This window comes from Triturus cristatus, chromosome 5_2 (genome assembly GCF_964204655.1).
Source record: "Triturus cristatus chromosome 5_2, aTriCri1.1, whole genome shotgun sequence".
NCBI classification, from domain to species: domain Eukaryota; kingdom Metazoa; phylum Chordata; class Amphibia; order Caudata; family Salamandridae; genus Triturus; species Triturus cristatus.
The window spans coordinates 215,174,634-215,193,585 of NC_140588.1; the positions used below are offsets into that span (position 1 = coordinate 215,174,634).

Below are 18,952 nucleotides of genomic sequence, written 5' to 3' on the forward strand. Positions count from 1 at the left end.
TTTGCAAGTAGGGACTGGCATACTGGAGTGGAAGGGCAGGCGACCGTCTGCAGACATGTCTCCTTACACCCAGTGGGATGTGTGCCGATGGTGATTCGAGCCCAGAACTGGGGAACCTCCCAGGTTCCCACTTAATTATTTCATTCCTCTGCAGGGTCTTTGCCGCTACGACCAGCAATCTGTAATCAGCATTGCGTCGCGGCTTGCTGGCCAGGTAGTGGCAACTTGCAGGGGGTCTTTTCTGGGGATTTCTGCCATAAGGCGATCACTAGCGCGGGGAGCTCCCCGGCGGGAGCTCCTACATGGCGGCCATCTTAGTGAGCATTATCATAGTTGGATTGATGTTAAGCTATCCTATCAGTCATCTGATGTAAGATAAAATTGTTATAACTTTCTTAAGGTAAAGTTGTACAAAGTATTGTACCAACTACCAGTTACACACCTGTAGTCAGGGTTTTCTGGATTTTAAATGGGTGTGTGTGAAATTCACATAATTAGCTTTTGCGTAATTATGTAAAATTGACCAAAAATTGCACAAAATTAAGCATAATTATGTGAGTTGCTCAGATGCCATTTGGCACAATATTTAGTTTGAAATGTGTCCATACATCTCTTTTGAGCACAATTACACATTTCGCACCCAAAAAATTGTGCAAACATTACAGGCACTGCAAACAGTATTCGCATTATGGTGGTTCCCTTTTTCTCATGTGCTCTCACTAAATTTTTGCTAAGAACAACACGTAATTAGGTGACATACTTTAATGAAATAATCTCGGGAATTTCACATAACAACCATAATGGGAATTTACGAGAGATAGGACAAGTGGATGCAAATTTAGACGCGGTTTAATTTTAAACTGGTAGTGGTCTTCAGACACAAGTGCAAGTAGGCACCGCAAGTTACATAGCAGGAATCGACAACAGAGTTTCCATTTTCATAACTATCCACAGCAGTGTCCAGGTTGTCTCAGGACTCACATCTCTTAGGTCTCTTTAGGACCCGCAGGCTCCTGAGTCTTCAGCAGCCCCTAGCAGGGCAAGGCGGCGTGCTAAACTACCCATAGATCCCAGGTTTTAATTGAAAGGTGGGTGATGCAAATATTTTGGGCAGGTTTCTGTTCACCAGGACCTTTGTTACAGGAGAGAATGCTGCATCTTTTTGAAGCCAGAAGAGTTGCTAGGCTCCAGAGCAGACTTCCACAGGACTGCAAGAAGACATTCTATATGTGACTAATGGGGTTTTATTGTTGTAATTGTGATCATCAGTTCATAGGCAATCATGCTCCTACTCTGCCAGCTAATTGTCCTCAGCAAAACTAGTGAGACCCACTGAAATTTAGTGTGTGCTTTATTGTACTCCCAATTTGGAGATCTCAAATTTGCTGATGCAGAGAGGAGTGGGGAGCTCCATGCTGGGGTAAAAGTCAGCAGTTATGGAATGCTCCGAAGGAAGAAATGAGCCGTGGCGACTGGCAACACAATGCTGCTGGCCACCCGGCTCTCCAAATAGATGCTCATCTCCCCACACCGATCCTGGCGGTGACAAGGAGCAGGAAGGAAAGGAGAGGACTTCCCTCCTTGTGCAGTGTGAATGCAACCAATCCTGGAGCTGATAGGTTGGAGCAGGCTAACCCAGAGCTCATGTTGAAGCTGGGGGTCTGTGCCTGCAATCCCTCAACTGTTTTACAGTGCTGGCATTGAAGTGCACATGTCAGATTGGCCAGCTGTAGGCGTACATGCGTACTGGGCACCTACAACGTCATCCAACAATTTGCAGGAATCTGCCCCGCCCCACCATACACCTGCTACGGCCGACGGCACACAGAATAATAAAATAGCAATGACCATGTTATTATTCTGTGTTTACCGCTGCACTCGCAGCAAGTGGGGCGACACTCTTCCGCCCACGAAGAGAAACTGCCCCTGGAAATAAATGTCTGCACCTTCATAATTAGCGTGAATTGGCTTTCTTGGGAGAAATACCAAGGTGTAAACTACTTCTGGTTTTCTGGGAAAGTACTGTAGAACATGTTATATTGTATTCATTGCTTTCGTAGAAAGCAACGACAGCTGCATCCAATTGTTAATGTATTTGCCACAGAATGGCTGATTTTATGTGCCATTGTATAACCAATTAGAAAATAAAGTGCTAAAAACATGATACCCTCAATAAAAAATCAAATGTGTTACATTCAATGAAAAATGACTGTATCTTCTTATTTTCTTAACTGTAGCAGGGAATTATCCATTTAAATTAGATACACTGGTCTCTTGCCTCGTTGTGTGTCTGTTAAGAAGGCAAATGTCTGTCCCATTGCAAAACTCTGCCAACTGGGAGAAATGTCATCACTCATGTACCTTTTTATAACTAGCACTAAATTGTACTGTAGCAACAAGTTTGTGAACCAAAAATGTTGCAAGTATTCACTTCGCAATGTAAGGCTTGACCTTAGGTAGGCCTCACTCTCTAGCAATGTGCTGTGTCAACCTGGGCAGGGAGCAAAAGTACCTGAGAACTGAGGCAGCCATTTGAGAATCTGTCATTAGCAATAACATACACAAAGCAATATAACACCACAATTAAAACATAACATGACATGTCACAAGAAAACAGTCGGAAGAAAACACTACACAAAAACTGCCGTACAGCAAACACAATAATACAGCACAAAAAGACAACAGCCCAAAAACAACGGGAAACATCATCAGCACAAGTGGCATAGATTTGGGTGGTGGGGGAGACGGTGCTTGAGCCGTGACACTTCCCAAATACAAGCATTCTTGTCTTGGTAATGTATCTTGAAGATCGGATAACAACGTAAAAGGATTTCTGTACAGGAATACACGGAAATGTTCGCAAACCCATTCCAAGGCAAAACTTTCTTTATCGGTTTGTGATTAAGCACGTTCTGTTTGGGACAAACTCCTACTTGCATTTGCCCCAATATCCTTTCCAGCATTTGGGTGTCCGCTGTGCTGTGCAATGATAGCACCGAACCCGACTTGGCTTTTAGCGAAAAACAACCTCTGTATAAAGCTCCGGATTGAAATATGCCTTTTCAGAAGCATTCTCAATGGCTTGCTTGATTTTCTTAAAACCGTTCTCCCATTCATATGACCAATGAAATGAAGCATTTTTTTTGTCGACTCTCTCAGTGGAGCACTTACAGTGGGAAAGTCTTGAAAATATCTGGAACAGTAGCTGACCATGCAAAGAAATGAATGCACCATAGAAACATCTTGTGGGGATCAGCATTTGACAGAACTTGTACTTTTGCAGGATTGTGTGTCCTACCCCCATCAGAAAAGATATGGTAAAGATATGGAAACATAATTTTACCTTTGAATGCAAATAAATGTGAGTTCCACAAGACAAAGTCAAACCTGTATTAGCAAGTAAACAACATACTTGTGTGAGAGCTTTATCATGCTCTTTTTGTGTAGCTCCGAAAAACAATATGTCATTGCTATAATTGAACGCATTCACGACAGGCTGTATGATAAGTTGAATGACGTCTTGAAAAAGTTCTGCAGCTCATGACACACCAAAACTTAGTCTTTTGTATTGAAACAGGCCAACATGTGTAGAAATGGTTGTAATGTAACTGCAATTTTCTTCAAGTTCTGACTGATGATAACCTTTATTCAAATGAAGGCGAGAGAAGACCTTGCACCATTTAATTATGTTATCATGTCAGCAATGTGTGGACCTGGATGTTGCTGTCATTCAATTGCCTTGTTTGCCTTACACATGCCAATGCATATGCGTAAACCTCCATCACTGTCCTATTTGGGCACTACCACTATGGAAAATGCCCATGGCGTGGGACCAGTAGACTATTCAATGATATCATGATTAAGCAACAATTCAAGTTCTTTTTTAACAGCGTCTTGTAAATGAAAAGCAATTCGGCGATGTCTTTGAGCAACAAGGCAGACGTCCTTATTAATAAGAAGCTTTTATTTCATAGTCTTAAGCTTTCTTAAAAATAAAATAAAAAAACACCTTAAACCCACCCTAATTAAAATAAAGTAAAAAAAATAGTGACTGGTCCAGGATGCATAAGTAGTTGGTACATGCCCTGACAAAGAATGAAAATGCTGCAGCATCCAAATAAAAACAGTACACTATTATGGTGTGAATTCAACGTTTCGACCCAGCCATACAATTTAGACAGTGTCATCATCAGGGCGTAGGTTTGGGAAGCACCTGGCCAATGTATAGAATGAATGCAAAGTCATTTTCTGAGCGTTATTGATGCATGAGATGCTTCAGAGTAAATTCACACATGTGATGACTCTGAGCTGGCTGGAATTGGAACCCAATCCATAATGATTACAAGGCTGCAATGTCGATTTTTTCAAGTAAAAACGAAGCACAACTATCCGCACATCTAATTCCCATTTTTATTTGCATTCTGGATCATTTTCACTCATGTCAGAGTATGTAACAACTACTTATGCATCCTGGATCAGTCTCTACTTTATGTATAGACTTTATAGGACCAAAATACTATATAGTCACTGATTTTCACATGCACTGCGTGGTTGCACCGTTTGGGATCACCTTCTTACATTCAAAGTGATGGAAGCATAAAAACTGCAAGTAATTTTTTCGATTTGTTAAAAATGTAATTAAAACTGTTGAATTAAGAAATGGAACCAATCTCTTGATGGTCAAAATTACTCTTTCCAAAGAAGTAAAGGTTCATGCTTCCCCCTTTAGGGATCACTGTTTTGTTTTATTACTGTATTATCCAGGTCCCAGGGTTACTGGGTTGCCCCGTTTCTTACGCATACATAAGAGGAAAGAGAGGCGGTTGAAGATGTGCAGTTGAACGAGATGTGCAGAGCAAAAGGGCATACATCTCTAACATAAAGCACAAATAACTGAAGGCTGAAACACCTTACACAGGCCTCAATACTATTTTATCCACAGACTCACAATTTCCGAAGTGAAACATTTCCAATATTTATTATTTATAACAATTCATTGTTGTTACTCGTTTATCTTAAACAGTTAACAATTGACAAAGCCAATCGTACTGACAGGTTTTAGGTGTATGTAGGTTGTTGTTTTATATATCTGGATGCAATTACATCTCAGAGAGAAACCAAAATACCGCTCAGGTGGCACACTAAGGGAATCGGAAATTTGTTTCTCATGTTCCCTTTTAGAGAGTTCCCACTATTTTCATCCCACTTAAAAACCTGTCTGCACATATTTCTATATGACTCATTGCAGTTAGCAACTGTGGGTGCTTCCCAAAGCCTGGTTAGAGCATTTCTTCCAAAGTTGATGCCCCATGCAGTGCAAGACACTGGACAAGCACACACTTTAAAGGGCCTGAAGTTGTTGCGCTGGACAATTTGCACATTACTATATTTTCCCACTGCTTTATAAGCCATGATTTATCTCTGAATTTATTTACTTTAAAATGCACCATTTGCCAATCTTTTTTCAATCATTTCTCGGGAGGAGGACCCACCCTGGACCCCAAGTTTCTCCATTAAGATTGCTTACGTCGCTTGCTACATAAAAGTCATGGCCAACTTTTACACCTCACCACTTTCAAATGTCACCAGCTGCCAGTGGTCCAACATAGGCCTCAACTAGTCATTGACTTTATGTCGGTCTTCAGAATAGCCATGGTTTCACCATGTTTTGATTTCTCATTGACACTGCATGCATGCAGCAAAATGTGTGCTGATGCTTTTCTTGTAGTGCCTCGAGGGAAGTTTTTTTGTTTATTTGCTTCTCTCTTACATTTCTCTTCTTGCCTGGTTCACTGTGGATTAATTCACTTACGTGACTTTCATGATTCATGTAATCAAATTTATACAGTCACTTCGGAGGACATGAGGTCAGAGTGGAGTTTATTATTGCTCATTTAAGGTGATACTGCTAGGATGGTGGCATTATATGACGTTGTATTAATTCCATAATTTGTTTCATCAATATGTGATACATTTGCTCAGCCTCTGCTGACCGTGGCGATTTACATTGGTTTCCATGATGAATTAGTCTATAAAAGAATATCATGTTGAGGCTCTTTGGTGCCCTTTCTCTGACTCCCTAGGGATGCTACCCGATTTCTTATTGATTTGCTGCATTTTCTGGATTTATAATATTTTCCAGATTTTGCTCATGCTGCATCTATTTTAAATGCTGCATGCCTTTTTGGCAAATTATTTCTGAGCCTTATTGCTAATTCCCTATGACTGATTATTAGGCATTTTAACAGACTTTGAAGCATAGTATTTTTTGGCCTTCCGTATTGCACTTTTAAAATTTCTAATGAAACTTCTTAGTTTCTAACTAACTGATGCCTTTTTGATTCTAAAGGATAATTAATTGATTGCTATTTGAAATGCTGTTTTGGATCTTACCTTTATGAGCACATTTCCTCATCTGTTCTTCAGGACAGCACCGTCTCTGATGTCCCTGATCCTACACAGGAGCTTTATCTCTATTATATCAGATTAATTGAGATAGAGTCAACAATATGAAACCAGGTAGTACACATAACTGTTGGTAGTGCATTTGTAGTTTTGCAGGTAGTGAAAATAAGATTTATTACATGTATATTATATTATATTATATCATATCTTATTATATTATATTATACTATATTATATTATATTATATTATATTATCTATTGAACCTATGCTTTGATAAACTATTAAAATAAAAAAGGTTGTTTGAAGGACTATGCGGAACACAGGCTTGAATAGCTTCCGGGTCAAATCAGCCTCTCATTCTTATGAGATCAAATGCAAGTAATGTTAATTTGGATAGTAGTAACATTTATGTACAAAGTGTCTTGATTCTGAGCACTGTGTGGTGTGAAAAAAGGAAATGGTTATTTTCATATTTCAGTCCCTAATCCTAGCTTGAGCCTGCATGTGCATGCACCCTTGTACGTCTCAGCTGTTTGAAATTTTCTGCCTCACACAGGTGATTGTATTTTGTGTTTTATGGTAAATTAGAGTCACAAAGCATGATTGGAAAGCCAAGCAATAGGGTACACCTGGCGGAGCGGGTAATGTGCCTGAGATCAGGCGTGCAACGCCCATTGGGCTCAAAGGTCTTCAGCCGCGGCGCCCCCCTCCGCCCCCGTCATGTGTGTCAGCCTGAGCTTAGACAGCTTCCCGGGCACACACACAGATAATTTTGAGCTTATGGCAGCTGCAGCCGAGCACTTCACATATCTTTAAAAGACCATTCACGTGTTACCGAGGCTTTGTTGTTTTTTCACCCCTTCATCTCCACAATGCCTTTTGCTGGACGAATTAGCCCCCCAAATTTTTTAGTAGCCCCCCCCCCCCGAAATTTGACTCTAGTTGCGCCTCTGCCTGAGATACTGTAAAGTGATATGCGAAGAAACAAAATGGCCGAGCAGGACAAATGTTTATGGGACTCCATTTTAAGAGTGATGGATATGTAGTTGACAACTAGCTCGGTCACGTCCCATACTGCTGTTCTGGAGTGTTAGCAAACAGCCCTCAGTATTCTGGGAGTTGTAGTTTTGCTTTCAGTGTCCTACGACCTGTAATCCTTCTTGGAACAGCTTCCCAATGCTGTTGGGTGAAACAAACAGTTAAAATAATAATCTGTTCCTGAATACAGGGAATTAATTAAAAACGATACGGATTGTATTGTGTTTTCTTGAGATTTGTATAAGTGTCTCATACCCCTGACGAAGAACTTCAGTGGACAGTTAAAGGGTTGCTCTGTGGAGCTTGGTTGGTCAATGGTATGTTTATTGTGTAGCCTATACTTTGGTGTGCGTGTGGATTGTAGGGTTGCTCCTTGTTTGTTGTTATACAGTTCTGTCATCACTTATGCACAGCGTAAAGCAAAGAGCAATGAGAGATACAGTTACATATATTACTAATGCATACCAAACTGGAATTATGGGGTGGACAGGGAGTTGCACTGGTTCTGTAATGGAACAGTAAAGGGTCATCTATTAGGAAACAGCCTGGTATTTACCACTTTTCTGTATTCCAGGTTCCAGAGTGTGCAGCTCAGCTGTTGAGTGTATGAAGTAAAGCACTGGAAGCAACATGCACGAATGCCCAAGTGTGTTTGGTAATCAGATTCAACAAAATGCAAGGTCCATTGAGCCTGTGCACATGAGTGCCAGGTGATGTTTTCTCTGTGTCATATTTATTGGTCTTTTGGCATACGCTTGATTTCGAGAACATTCCTTTCTGAAAACTTTCTTGAAGATAACTTATTTTACAGAAATAGAACTTTGAAGCAGAATGGTCGTACACAATAAACTTTTGCAAACTTTTTTTTTTCCCATTTCGATATAACAGCAACTCTCAAACACAAAAGTTCTGTTTGGAGTGGTAGTTATTATACATTCTGTGAATATGGCTTCCCTAAGTCACATAATGAAAATGCATATTTTAAGGCTGCTTATCTTTAATTAAAAAAGCAGGTGGACAGCATTGCAAAAACTGAAGAAGACAATGAATGAGTGCCTTTCAGCATTGAGGGTTCAGTTCACAAATAAAGGGCTTTTTCTCTTGAAGAAACCTTTGTGTTCATTGAACGGCACCTGGAGGCTTAGGAATGGAGTTACTGTATCAAGAACAGATTGGGTTGACATAACTTGCTTCTCATGGAAGTTTCCCTGAATGATTTACAGCTCATTAAAAAATATCGATGGCTTCATAAAACTAGTCCTGTATTTCCTTTCAATAAATGATTGAATGTCATCTCTTAATTCAGAATTAAACTTGGTTTCTAAACAGGAGACCTAACATTTGCTTTTTTAATTTGAGTGAATTTGTTGCTTTTACATAGCTCTCGTGATACCTACAGGTAAAGGTCAGGAGAAATTGTATCTACTTTTTATATAACTTTGGGCCTGATGTACTAACAGAAAAGTCGCAAATAGTGGGTGCAAATTACAAACTGGCAGTTTGCAGCCTCTGTAATTTTGCGATGCGACCTATGTTCTGGTAGTTTGCATCCTGAAATCTCCTGTCGCCGGAGGTACAGACGACCTGCCCAATTAGTCAGGTCGCTGTTTGCGACCACTGTGATTCACTGCAAACACAGGTTTGGTACATCAGACCACCATCCCTGAGTTTGCCTTCCCAAACATAAAAACAGGATACATATCCTTCATTTAAAGTAGCCCAAGTTCCTTATAGGGACTGGTGATGCCTAAAAATTTTCTCATTTGGCAAGAGAATGGGAAAGGCAAGCAGTGACCCCTGGCAGTGCCCCCGAGGCCACACAACACTGATTCCCACAAGGAAACTGTCCAAAGGGACAGGCTCCCATATGCACTTCTGTTACCACCTCCTTTGATGAGTTGTTAACTTTTCGTGACACTCCAAAGTGATCTACAATTAAGGGACATTTCTTTTCACCCCCTCTAATTGCAATTAAAAATGAGTTGCTACCCACCTTTTGTAATTTATACACTATTTTCCAAATCACAAAAGAGGTTTAGTAAATTAGAAATATTTTGTGTGACCATAAATGTTGAGCTTGTGCAAAATCACTGGGTTTGTGATTGAAAATCACAAAAGTGTAGATAGCGGGGGCTTCGGTCTCGCTATTTGGAGGTGAACTACTGCGTAATTTGCACATTTACTACCTTGCACTTTAGTCCTGACGCAATAACTGATCTTCTACAGTTTTCTGCTGATAGTCTGATCTATTTTTAAAACATATTTTAACATAGGTGTTTTAAATAACTGCTCATTTTAAAGTTGTTAAAATCTGGCTCAACGTACCTGTCAATTGTGTTCCGCCATTGATCACGTATACTCTGCCATATCCTAGTGTTGAGCGCTCGGCCCCCGCGATTCCCGTAAGTACATCGGGAATCGCACTGCACCAGGGACTGACGCTCTAGTTGTTTGCTCCGCCGCCACTATATCTGGCACGCTGGAGCGTGCGCGCAGCAGGTGCGCGCAGCGGGCGCGCCAAAGGCAAGCCCGTCTGCACCCGTCGGCGTCCGGAGCGGGACCAGCGCTAGGACCCCTGGACTAAACAGACCAGTAAGGTACGACAGACAGATTTTATTGAATTTAAGACCCACAGTTTGCGTACCCCACAATCTACCCATACTTCAAGGCATGAGAGCTGCGGTTGGCTGTCCAAAGTGCTATTTTAAACTGGAACAATATGGGCAGTGTAAAGGCCAGAGGGGAAAGACAGAGGAGAATTCTCCAGATAATTATATGAAGCCAGGTCCTGCTGTGAGGGCCTCGGAGCAAGCAACTATTACCTCTAAGGAAATCACATTTGATTATATTAAATGTGTGTTGTTAAATGCTCGCTCCGTGGTCAAGCATAGGTATGAAGTGGAAGATTTCATACGCTCTTCCACTCCAGATATTGTTTTTTTGACTGAAACTTGGACAGACAACTCTTCCGCCCCTGACTGGAATATTGCAGTCCCGGATGGATATGCATATTTCTTGCAAAATAGAGGAATAGGGAAAGGTGGAAGGATAGCTATTTTCTACCGAGCTAATCTTAAAGTCCACATAGAATGCATCCCGACTCTTCCAGCAGAAGCGCTGCAATTTCGTATAAAAGTCAATAATCTGCAGATCTTCCAGGGTATCTTAATATACCGCCCTCCTGGCCCCAGAGGAACTTTCGCGCAAACGCTAATGACGCTCCTGGAATCGTACACTGATCCTCACTCTCGAATGGTCCTGGGAGACTTTAACTATCACTTGGAGTTAAACAATAATTCTGAGACCGCGAGACTTTTAGATAACATGGCGGCTTTTAATCTAGGTCAGATAATAGTGGGTCCTACTCACATGGCAGGTCATACGCTGGACGGGATTTTCACTAATGATGTAGATATCTCCCTCTACAATCTAGTGGATCTGCCATGGACTGACCACAAGGCCATTCATTTTAAACTTAAAATGCCTAAAAGGCAGCCCACAGTACAAGTAAGTTCAACCAAAATTTCCATTAGACGCTGGGATAAAGTAAAGGAAGGAGTCTTTGAGTCAGCCTTGGGACCAGGCCCTACTGGGTTAAATTGCGACAACAATACTATAATACAGCATTTCAACAATTGGCTTCTGGGAGCAGCGGATAAGGCTGCACCAGTAAAGTTAGTAAAAATACAGAAAGGGAAGACATCATCTCCGTGGTATACCCCCGAACTTAAAAGTTTAAAGATTACCTGCAGAAAGGCGGAGCACCTCTGGAGGATAGATTATGACAATTCTAAGAAAATCTTATACAATCTCGCCATTCAAGAATACAAGGAGGCAATAGTGGCCGCCAAAAAATATTTCTTTTCAGTTAAAATTAAAGAGGCGGGTAATTCTACTAGAGAACTGTTCAAAACAGTTAATTCGCTGATTAAACCCCAGCAAATTAGTATTTTTAAGCCAGACCAGATTTTCTGTAATGCTCTTGCGGAACATTTTCAAGAGAAGGTTAAGGGAATTTATGACAAATTTTCAAATATAATACAACCTCGGGATACGCCGGTGCCCCCCACACAGCTTTCGAACAGGATGATTCGTTTTCAGCCGATGAGCAAAGAGGAGGTTAATGACATCTTGCTCTCTTTGAAATCTGGAGCTCCGACCGACCCCTGTCCACCCTCTTTTATGCACCGAGCAGCTGATCCGATCTGTAAATACCTTACACCCATTCTGAATCAAATTATAAAATCTGGACAGTACCCCGCTATCTGGAAACGGGCGGCTATCACTCCCCTTTTTAAAAAACCAAGCTTGGACCCGGCCAATGTTAATAACTATCGCCCCATTGCCGGCCTCCCTTTTGCAGCCAAGGTTCTGGAGCAATATTTGAATAAAGTGCTCACAGCTTATTTAGACACTAATAGCAAGCTAGATCCTTCCCAACATGGCTTTCGGCCACGACATTCGACGGAATCAGCTCTGGTTAAGGCAGCCGAAGAGATCCGCAGAGCTGTAGATAGTGGTGGAAAGGCAATTTTAGTACTCCTTGACTTGTCAGCCGCCTTTGATACCGTCAACCACATGGCTCTGGCGCAGCGGCTGCGGGAAATTGGGATAGGAGGAACAGCCCTGGCTCTTCTGGTATCCTTTCTCAGTAGCAGGGTGCAGAAGCTGTTTTGGGAAGGTATGACATCGGATGATTTTCTCCTTCCTTGTGGAGTCCCACAGGGGTCAGCCCTATCTCCCACACTGTTCAGTCTGTCTGTGACACCTTTAGCTGATCTCGTCAGGAAACATGGCTTTGTCTTGGTCTCGTATGCTGATGACTCTCAACTTGTCCTAGCTACCAACATTCAGCTCGGAGCTATAGCAGGCAGATTTATTTCTTGCCTTACAGAGATCATGTACTGGATGGGTCAGAATTATCTAAAGATAAATACAGATAAAACAGAAGTGATGGAGTTTGGGCCAGGTTTGCCCCAGTGGAATAAATCATGGTGGCCATTAGAGGCTGGATTATGTCCGTCCCCAGTAGAGAAGGTTGGAAATCTGGGAGTCCTCTTTGATAACAAACTTAATCTGGGGGCCCAAGTGAACAGTCTAGTGTCTTCCTGTTTTTACCTCTTGAAAACTCTGAGAAAGGTTTTTCCTTTCATTCCATTAGAACTTCAAAAAACAGGGATGGTGGCCCTGTTTCTCTCTAAGTTGGATTACTCCAATGCCTTATTTTTGGGGATCGATAAATGTCAACTGTTGAAGCTGCAGTCATTATAGAACGCAGCATCCAGGCTGCTGCTGGGTCTAAATAGAGGACAGTCAACTTCAGCAGGGATACGATCTCTTCACTGGCTATCTATAAAACAACGTATAGAATTCAAGGCGCTTACTTATGTGCACAAGGCAATTTATGGTGGCGCCACAGAGGACCTAGAGAATCTCTTTGTACCCTATGTTCCTGAACGCCCCCCTGAGATCAGCTATGCAGGGTCTTGTTAGAGTCCCAAAAATCAGAAGAGTACGCTGGGGGGGTCGGACGATCACATATTGCGCTGCCAGGCTGTGGAATAACTAGCCTCAGGCCATGAGACTGCAATTCGACCTCCAGGTTTTCAGGAAAGGATTAAAAACTCGCCTCTTTGAAACCATATGAGTGATTTTCCTATGTTCCCTGCTACTACACCTCAGCGCCAAGACGCCTCGGCATTCGAGCGCTTTAGAAACATATAAACATAAACATGAAAATGCTTTTGTACTTCAGGCTTTCAGACCCTTATTTAGAGTTTGGTGGGTGTCCTGTCCCTCATATTTAGAGTGCATAGATGCTTCATGCTCTCTAAATAGGGCAGACATGACAACCACCATTTATGGCGCATGTCTCACATCGGCCATACCCTAAATAAGGCGCTTAGATTGATCAGTAAGTTGGTTAAGATTTACTTACATTTTATAGAAGGAAAAGCTTAGTTGTGAAAATGGAGGCGAATGAGCAGAGAAGTAATGTTGGAAGAGCATCAAGTGGAAAACTCAACATTTCTTAAAACAAGAATAATATAAAAAATGCTACTTAAAGGGATGATAATTCTGCTGTGACAGCAGCCTGGTGTTTTTAGTTTAGAGTAGTGCTACTTTGGGGGCAGGGCCAATCATCAAAGCTAGTCCCACTGAAGCTTAATGAATGTGTATGTAACATGAGGATGCTCAGGCAACATTATTGTTCAGAGAACATGTTATTAGACAACTTATCCGAATTGCTTTCTTCTGTTATATGTGGTGGCCAGCAGTGAGCAAAAATATATGTTCTTTTGTACATTATACTTAATGTGGGACATAGCTCGACTTGTACATGGTAAACTTCGAAGTCTATGAAGACTGGTAAGAGGTCTCTTGGTATCCTATGTAAAATTAACTGTTTATTTCATCGTGATCTCTATCTTGTTTTGACCAGGTGGTATTGTTTTTAACCAAACTAGTTTATTTCCCTGCTGATCTTAATATTTTGGAAGACCTATTTTCCATGCAGACTCCCCTTTCACATCTTCTCTCATTAACAAGATTGTTTTCAATAGTTAGGAATACCAACAGTGTTCTCTGAGAGAGTTGGGGCTTGCAGATTAATTGGCACGGGAAACAACCTTTACAACGCATTCATTACAACGCACTACCTTTACAACACAGTCATTACAACGCAACATCCTTTACATCGCATGCCATTCCAACGCATGTCACTACAACACGTCATTACAACGGATGCCATTACAATGCATTATAAGGTAAGTAATAGGTGATAGTAATTTTTAACCCTACACTATCCAACACTTACCCTACTGTTGCCCTAAAAGTAATATGCATTGTAATGGTATGCGTTGTAATGGAATGTGTTGTAAATGTATCTTCGAAAAATGCATTGTGATTACATGCGTTGTAAAATCATGCTTTGTAATGGATGTTGCGATGTAACAACTGCGTTGTAAAGGCATGCGGTGTAAATGTTTGTGTTGTAATGTCATACATTCAATTGACACAAGGAAAGAACCAATGTAGCATTAGAATACTTGCTTTGCTACCTCAGGGACAGTGATACTGATTTAATAAACTGCCTTTCTCTTAGTTCTATTACACTAAATATATTCATGCAATACCTGAAACTCTGACATTGCACTTGTTTGGTATGGCTTGCCGGGTCTCAATGTTGGTGTCAACAGTAAAATACCTCAATATGTAGTTACATTTGTTGCATATAGGTGGATTACCTAACATGCTAAATTTGTCGCTGGTTTCAGTCCTTCTCTAGGCTACTGAGTAGGTTTCACAGTTTGTTGACTACAATAAGTTATTCATTGCACAAGACAAGGTGTGTATTCAATCTTATATTCACTTGTCCTCCCTAAGTTTCAGTGCTGTATTACAACTCTACTGGTTCTTTAAGGACAAGATATACAAATGATCTCCTCACCGCCAATTGTATATTGTACATATTGTAAATTAGAATTATATCGTGTATTTCTTGTCAGATAAAGTTTGTCTAAAAGTCTCCTTTTTTAAGGGCTAGCCTTGGGCCTGCAGCGGTTGTAGCGACATCCTTAACCCATTCTAAATTCTTATCCACAATATCCAACTCATTAGTCATTGACAACTCTTTTTTGCGCCAGCACAGAATGCTGAAATGTGTTTGCTTGTGCATGACTGAATGTGACATATCAACACTTTCTTTGAGATGGTGTCGGAGTCACATCAACTGCGCTTTGCAGGATTTTGATATTTCACTCCCCACTACCTTTCTATGATGCCTGCTGCTTCAGTCTGGTTTACATTCAGTACTTTTATGGGTGTACTTTGATTGTGGTAGAAATGTGAATCTGACAGGGGTTGCTTTCTTCTGTGCCTAATTTATTTCACTGTAATCCTTCTAAAAGGCCACTGCATCCCAAGCAGCACTTATCAACCCCTTCTATTGGGTGTGTCTACCTTGCATGTTTTTCAAAAGTAATGAATTTGAGTTACTTGCACTATCAATATGTTCTGCCATCCTTCAGTTTCCTCCAGCACTTCTTAAAGGTTTACTTCTTTCCTCGGCCTGCTCCATTCACAGCCTTAATTTTGTCTCCCCGACACAGCCTGTGATACGAAATTTCACATGATTTCAATAAAACAATTAACAGCATTATGTCATTGTCAGAAAAGGCAATGAATTAGATTTGACTATGTACGCCTTTATTTTGTGCATTATCAGTTCAAATTTTTGTGGTTAATATTTTGGCCAGACTTTTTTCTTCTAAATTGCCAATTCTCATCTAATGAGTACAGTAAATGCGTTTATACATTTGTGTTTTGTGGTAAATCGAGTCACTAAGAATGCCACATCCATTATCTGTCAAAGGGCTGTTGAGGGAAAAAGGGTGGGGTGATGGATCAACACTATGAGGCATTGGTACCAGTTTACAAAGGTAAATTAAACATGGAAATGTACTCATATGTACTCAACTACTGCACCTAGGTGTAAATCTACAGTTTTTTGCTCTTCACCATTTTAAATTGTACACATAATAGCAGCCTTGCACTTTTCCCCCTACTGGTAGGGCCTCCTACAACAGTATTTATGAGTGTAATGTTACTACTCATAACTTTTCACCTGTTAATGGAGGAGCCTGCCACCGTGGCGATCTTCCTATGGTAATGTATCAAAAAAATTATTTAAGTTTATTTTTCTTTAGAAATTATTAAAATATTTAATACATAATATATCAATGTAAACAAATTAAGCTTAGTATTATAAACATGGAACTAATCAAATATAAGTTACAGTATATTTATTCATTAAATTATTTCAATTATAATACAATTTCTTAAAGAATCAGTTTAAAAAAATCCACCGCAGCGACATTTTTTTTTATTAAGATGTATTACATTTTGTCAAATGTCATGGGTGGAATAGATTGAAATTATTATTTTCCTTTCACACTTTTAGCAAAAGTATAATTCAATAGTATTTTTAAATCGAGTTTATTCCATCCTAAAATATTATATATATGGATGTGTGATCGAGACTGCATGTGATGACTGCAACGTGCCACAGGAGATTGAGCACAACAACGAAATAAAAAGTATTTGAGCAGTCAGATGGTGTCTGCAGCTGGTCTTTTTTGGATTTATCAAGTTGCTGGATTTGCATATGTGTGTTATTTTCGCCCTGCCTTCATTATTTTCTTTGAGAGCATGTTGCAGTATCTGCTTGCATGGCCATGTGTTGTGCTTGACTTACTCCAAATCTTGGCCGGAGTACCTTTACTACTGTTTTGTCACCTTTAGGGTTGTAGTAACTTTAGAAGTGTAGTTTGGTAACTGCAAGTTGCTTATTTTTTGGGGTAGGTGTTTCTAGTAGGCTGTCCCTCCATAAACACCTCCTTGCTTTTCCCTAAACCCCTCCATTTTGTAGTACATATTGCTCATTTTACCACCACATGCCATGGTTCCCCATGTACACAGTAAACGTAGATTTGCTGACATCTCTCCGTATAAAAGAAAAGGAGACCTGGAGGTGGAGACCTCCCCCTTTAGGTTAGTGAACTGCATTATGTAGTAGGTAGCATGACTGTTGTACTACCTTATACACTACAAAATGAAATTTATGAATTGGGCCCTTCATGTTTGAAAAAACACTTTCAGTACAGCTGCCATTTTGCATTATCAACTTCCCTATAGACATTGTTTTTACTTCAGTTTTAAGCATGGCCGTGAACTGCTGGCGCGTTTCTTCTCATTTAGGTGTGTTCTGCTATACAAGTTAGGAGTGAGAAGAGGCAGACGAGAGACCACGTTACCCAGGATTAATAAGGACAGGATCGATTGTGAGGGAGGTCCTCCATGTTCAGAAATCTGACTAGCCTGCTTTTGTTTGTGTCTGGAGAAGTTGCAACACAGAAACTTGGGAATTAGGGATCCAAGTCCCTGGAAGCGAGGTTGCTAATCTGGATGTAGAGTCGAAAAGATTTGGCAAAATGAGTTAATTGGAGATAAAATGTTGGGGAATGAATAAGAGACGTGCGATGAAAAATAGGTATTTCAAGAAGAAAAAGGACCAAGCATAAATGTTTGCATAGACATGTTGAGAATTAATGACAAACCGAAACCTTCCTTGAGAGTGTTTACATTCATTCTGATATCTGGGCGGATACATTATGTAAACATGCCTCACAAATTTACATTGGTTCTTACACTCAGGACCTGATTTACAAAGGTAAACGTATACTTTTAAGTTTACAATTGTTTGGTATTCACAAAGGGATTAACGATTGGTGTTTTTACGAGTGCGGAGTCTTCGCACATATATAGATAGGACAGTCCTCCTATTTTTTTATGTGTGGAGACGCTGCACTCATAAAGATACTACTCATATATCCCTTTGTGAATACCAAACAATTGTAAAGCTACACTAAAGTGTAAGTTTACCTTTGTGATTCAGGCCCTCAGTTTTCATCAGTGTGGTTTGCCTTACCACCAGTTAACGTAGCAGGGCACTTTATGTGGATAAGCGCTCCTAGTAATGCACGCTGCTTAAATATTTACTGAAGCTGAGGTGAGATATCTTCATACTGCACATCAATTTTTCCCCAATGGTCTTGAAATTAGCATCCAAATATTCTGTGATCAGTATTGAGGCAGCTGATGTGCATTTCTTTAACTAATGCCTTTCCTTTTCATTGGCACCCATTTGTGGAAATTATCCATGGTAATGGTGTGAATCTGTGATTCTCTAGCATTTGAATTGTTCATCAATATGTTTCTCTGGAATTCTACTGTGATGCAATTGAGTATAAGTAGGTCCCACAGAGATCAGTGCAGACACATAAAAGTCACAAAACACTGGAAGCCTCATTACAGAAATGTGTGTCCCTTTCTTCGAAGTCGTAGGCAGTGCTACCACCAGGCTAGTAGCAGTGCCTACACCAGGATGCTTGTTTCTGGTCCAGGGAGGACCTGGTTAGGCAGTTTGGACTGGACTGTCCCCATGAGGAACAGGGTCAAGACTGATTTGCAAATGGCTGAGTCCAAACTGGGGTGGCGTAGTGAGCAAAAGAACAATGGATTTAACCCATATCTTTTGACTGGGGGTGAATCTTCGATTCATTCAGCCTTCCGTCCACATTTGTTGCTGCAGCACCAGCAGGCTGAGCGCTATGCCAACAACAGAATGGATGTTGGTTATGGGTATGGGTTCTTGCTGATGCGAGTTTACCTACAGTAATAGCAAGGCTCATCGTGGCCAGTTGTTGGGTGTGGCCTCATTTTCATGGAATCATCCCCATGCAAATCAGATCCTGACCCCTGTCGTCTCTAGCAATAAGTGATGACTCTGCTGTCGTAGGTGATGGGTCAAACACCCCTTGCTCACACTATGACCATCTATGTCCAGTGGCCGACAAAACCACTGAGTGGAAATATTTACGCCGGGCAGAGGGGAATATTGACAATTCACTTACCCCAGAGACCTGTAGATTGGTAGAGGAGGGAGCC

General features: G+C 40.8%; 1 protein-coding gene across 2 annotated transcripts in view; it reads left to right on the forward strand.

Moving 5' to 3' along the window:
- Positions 1–18,952, forward strand: part of MBP (myelin basic protein) — an 800,810-nt gene that overhangs the window by 240,659 nt on the left and 541,199 nt on the right. The gene's annotated exons all lie outside the window — the stretch shown is intronic.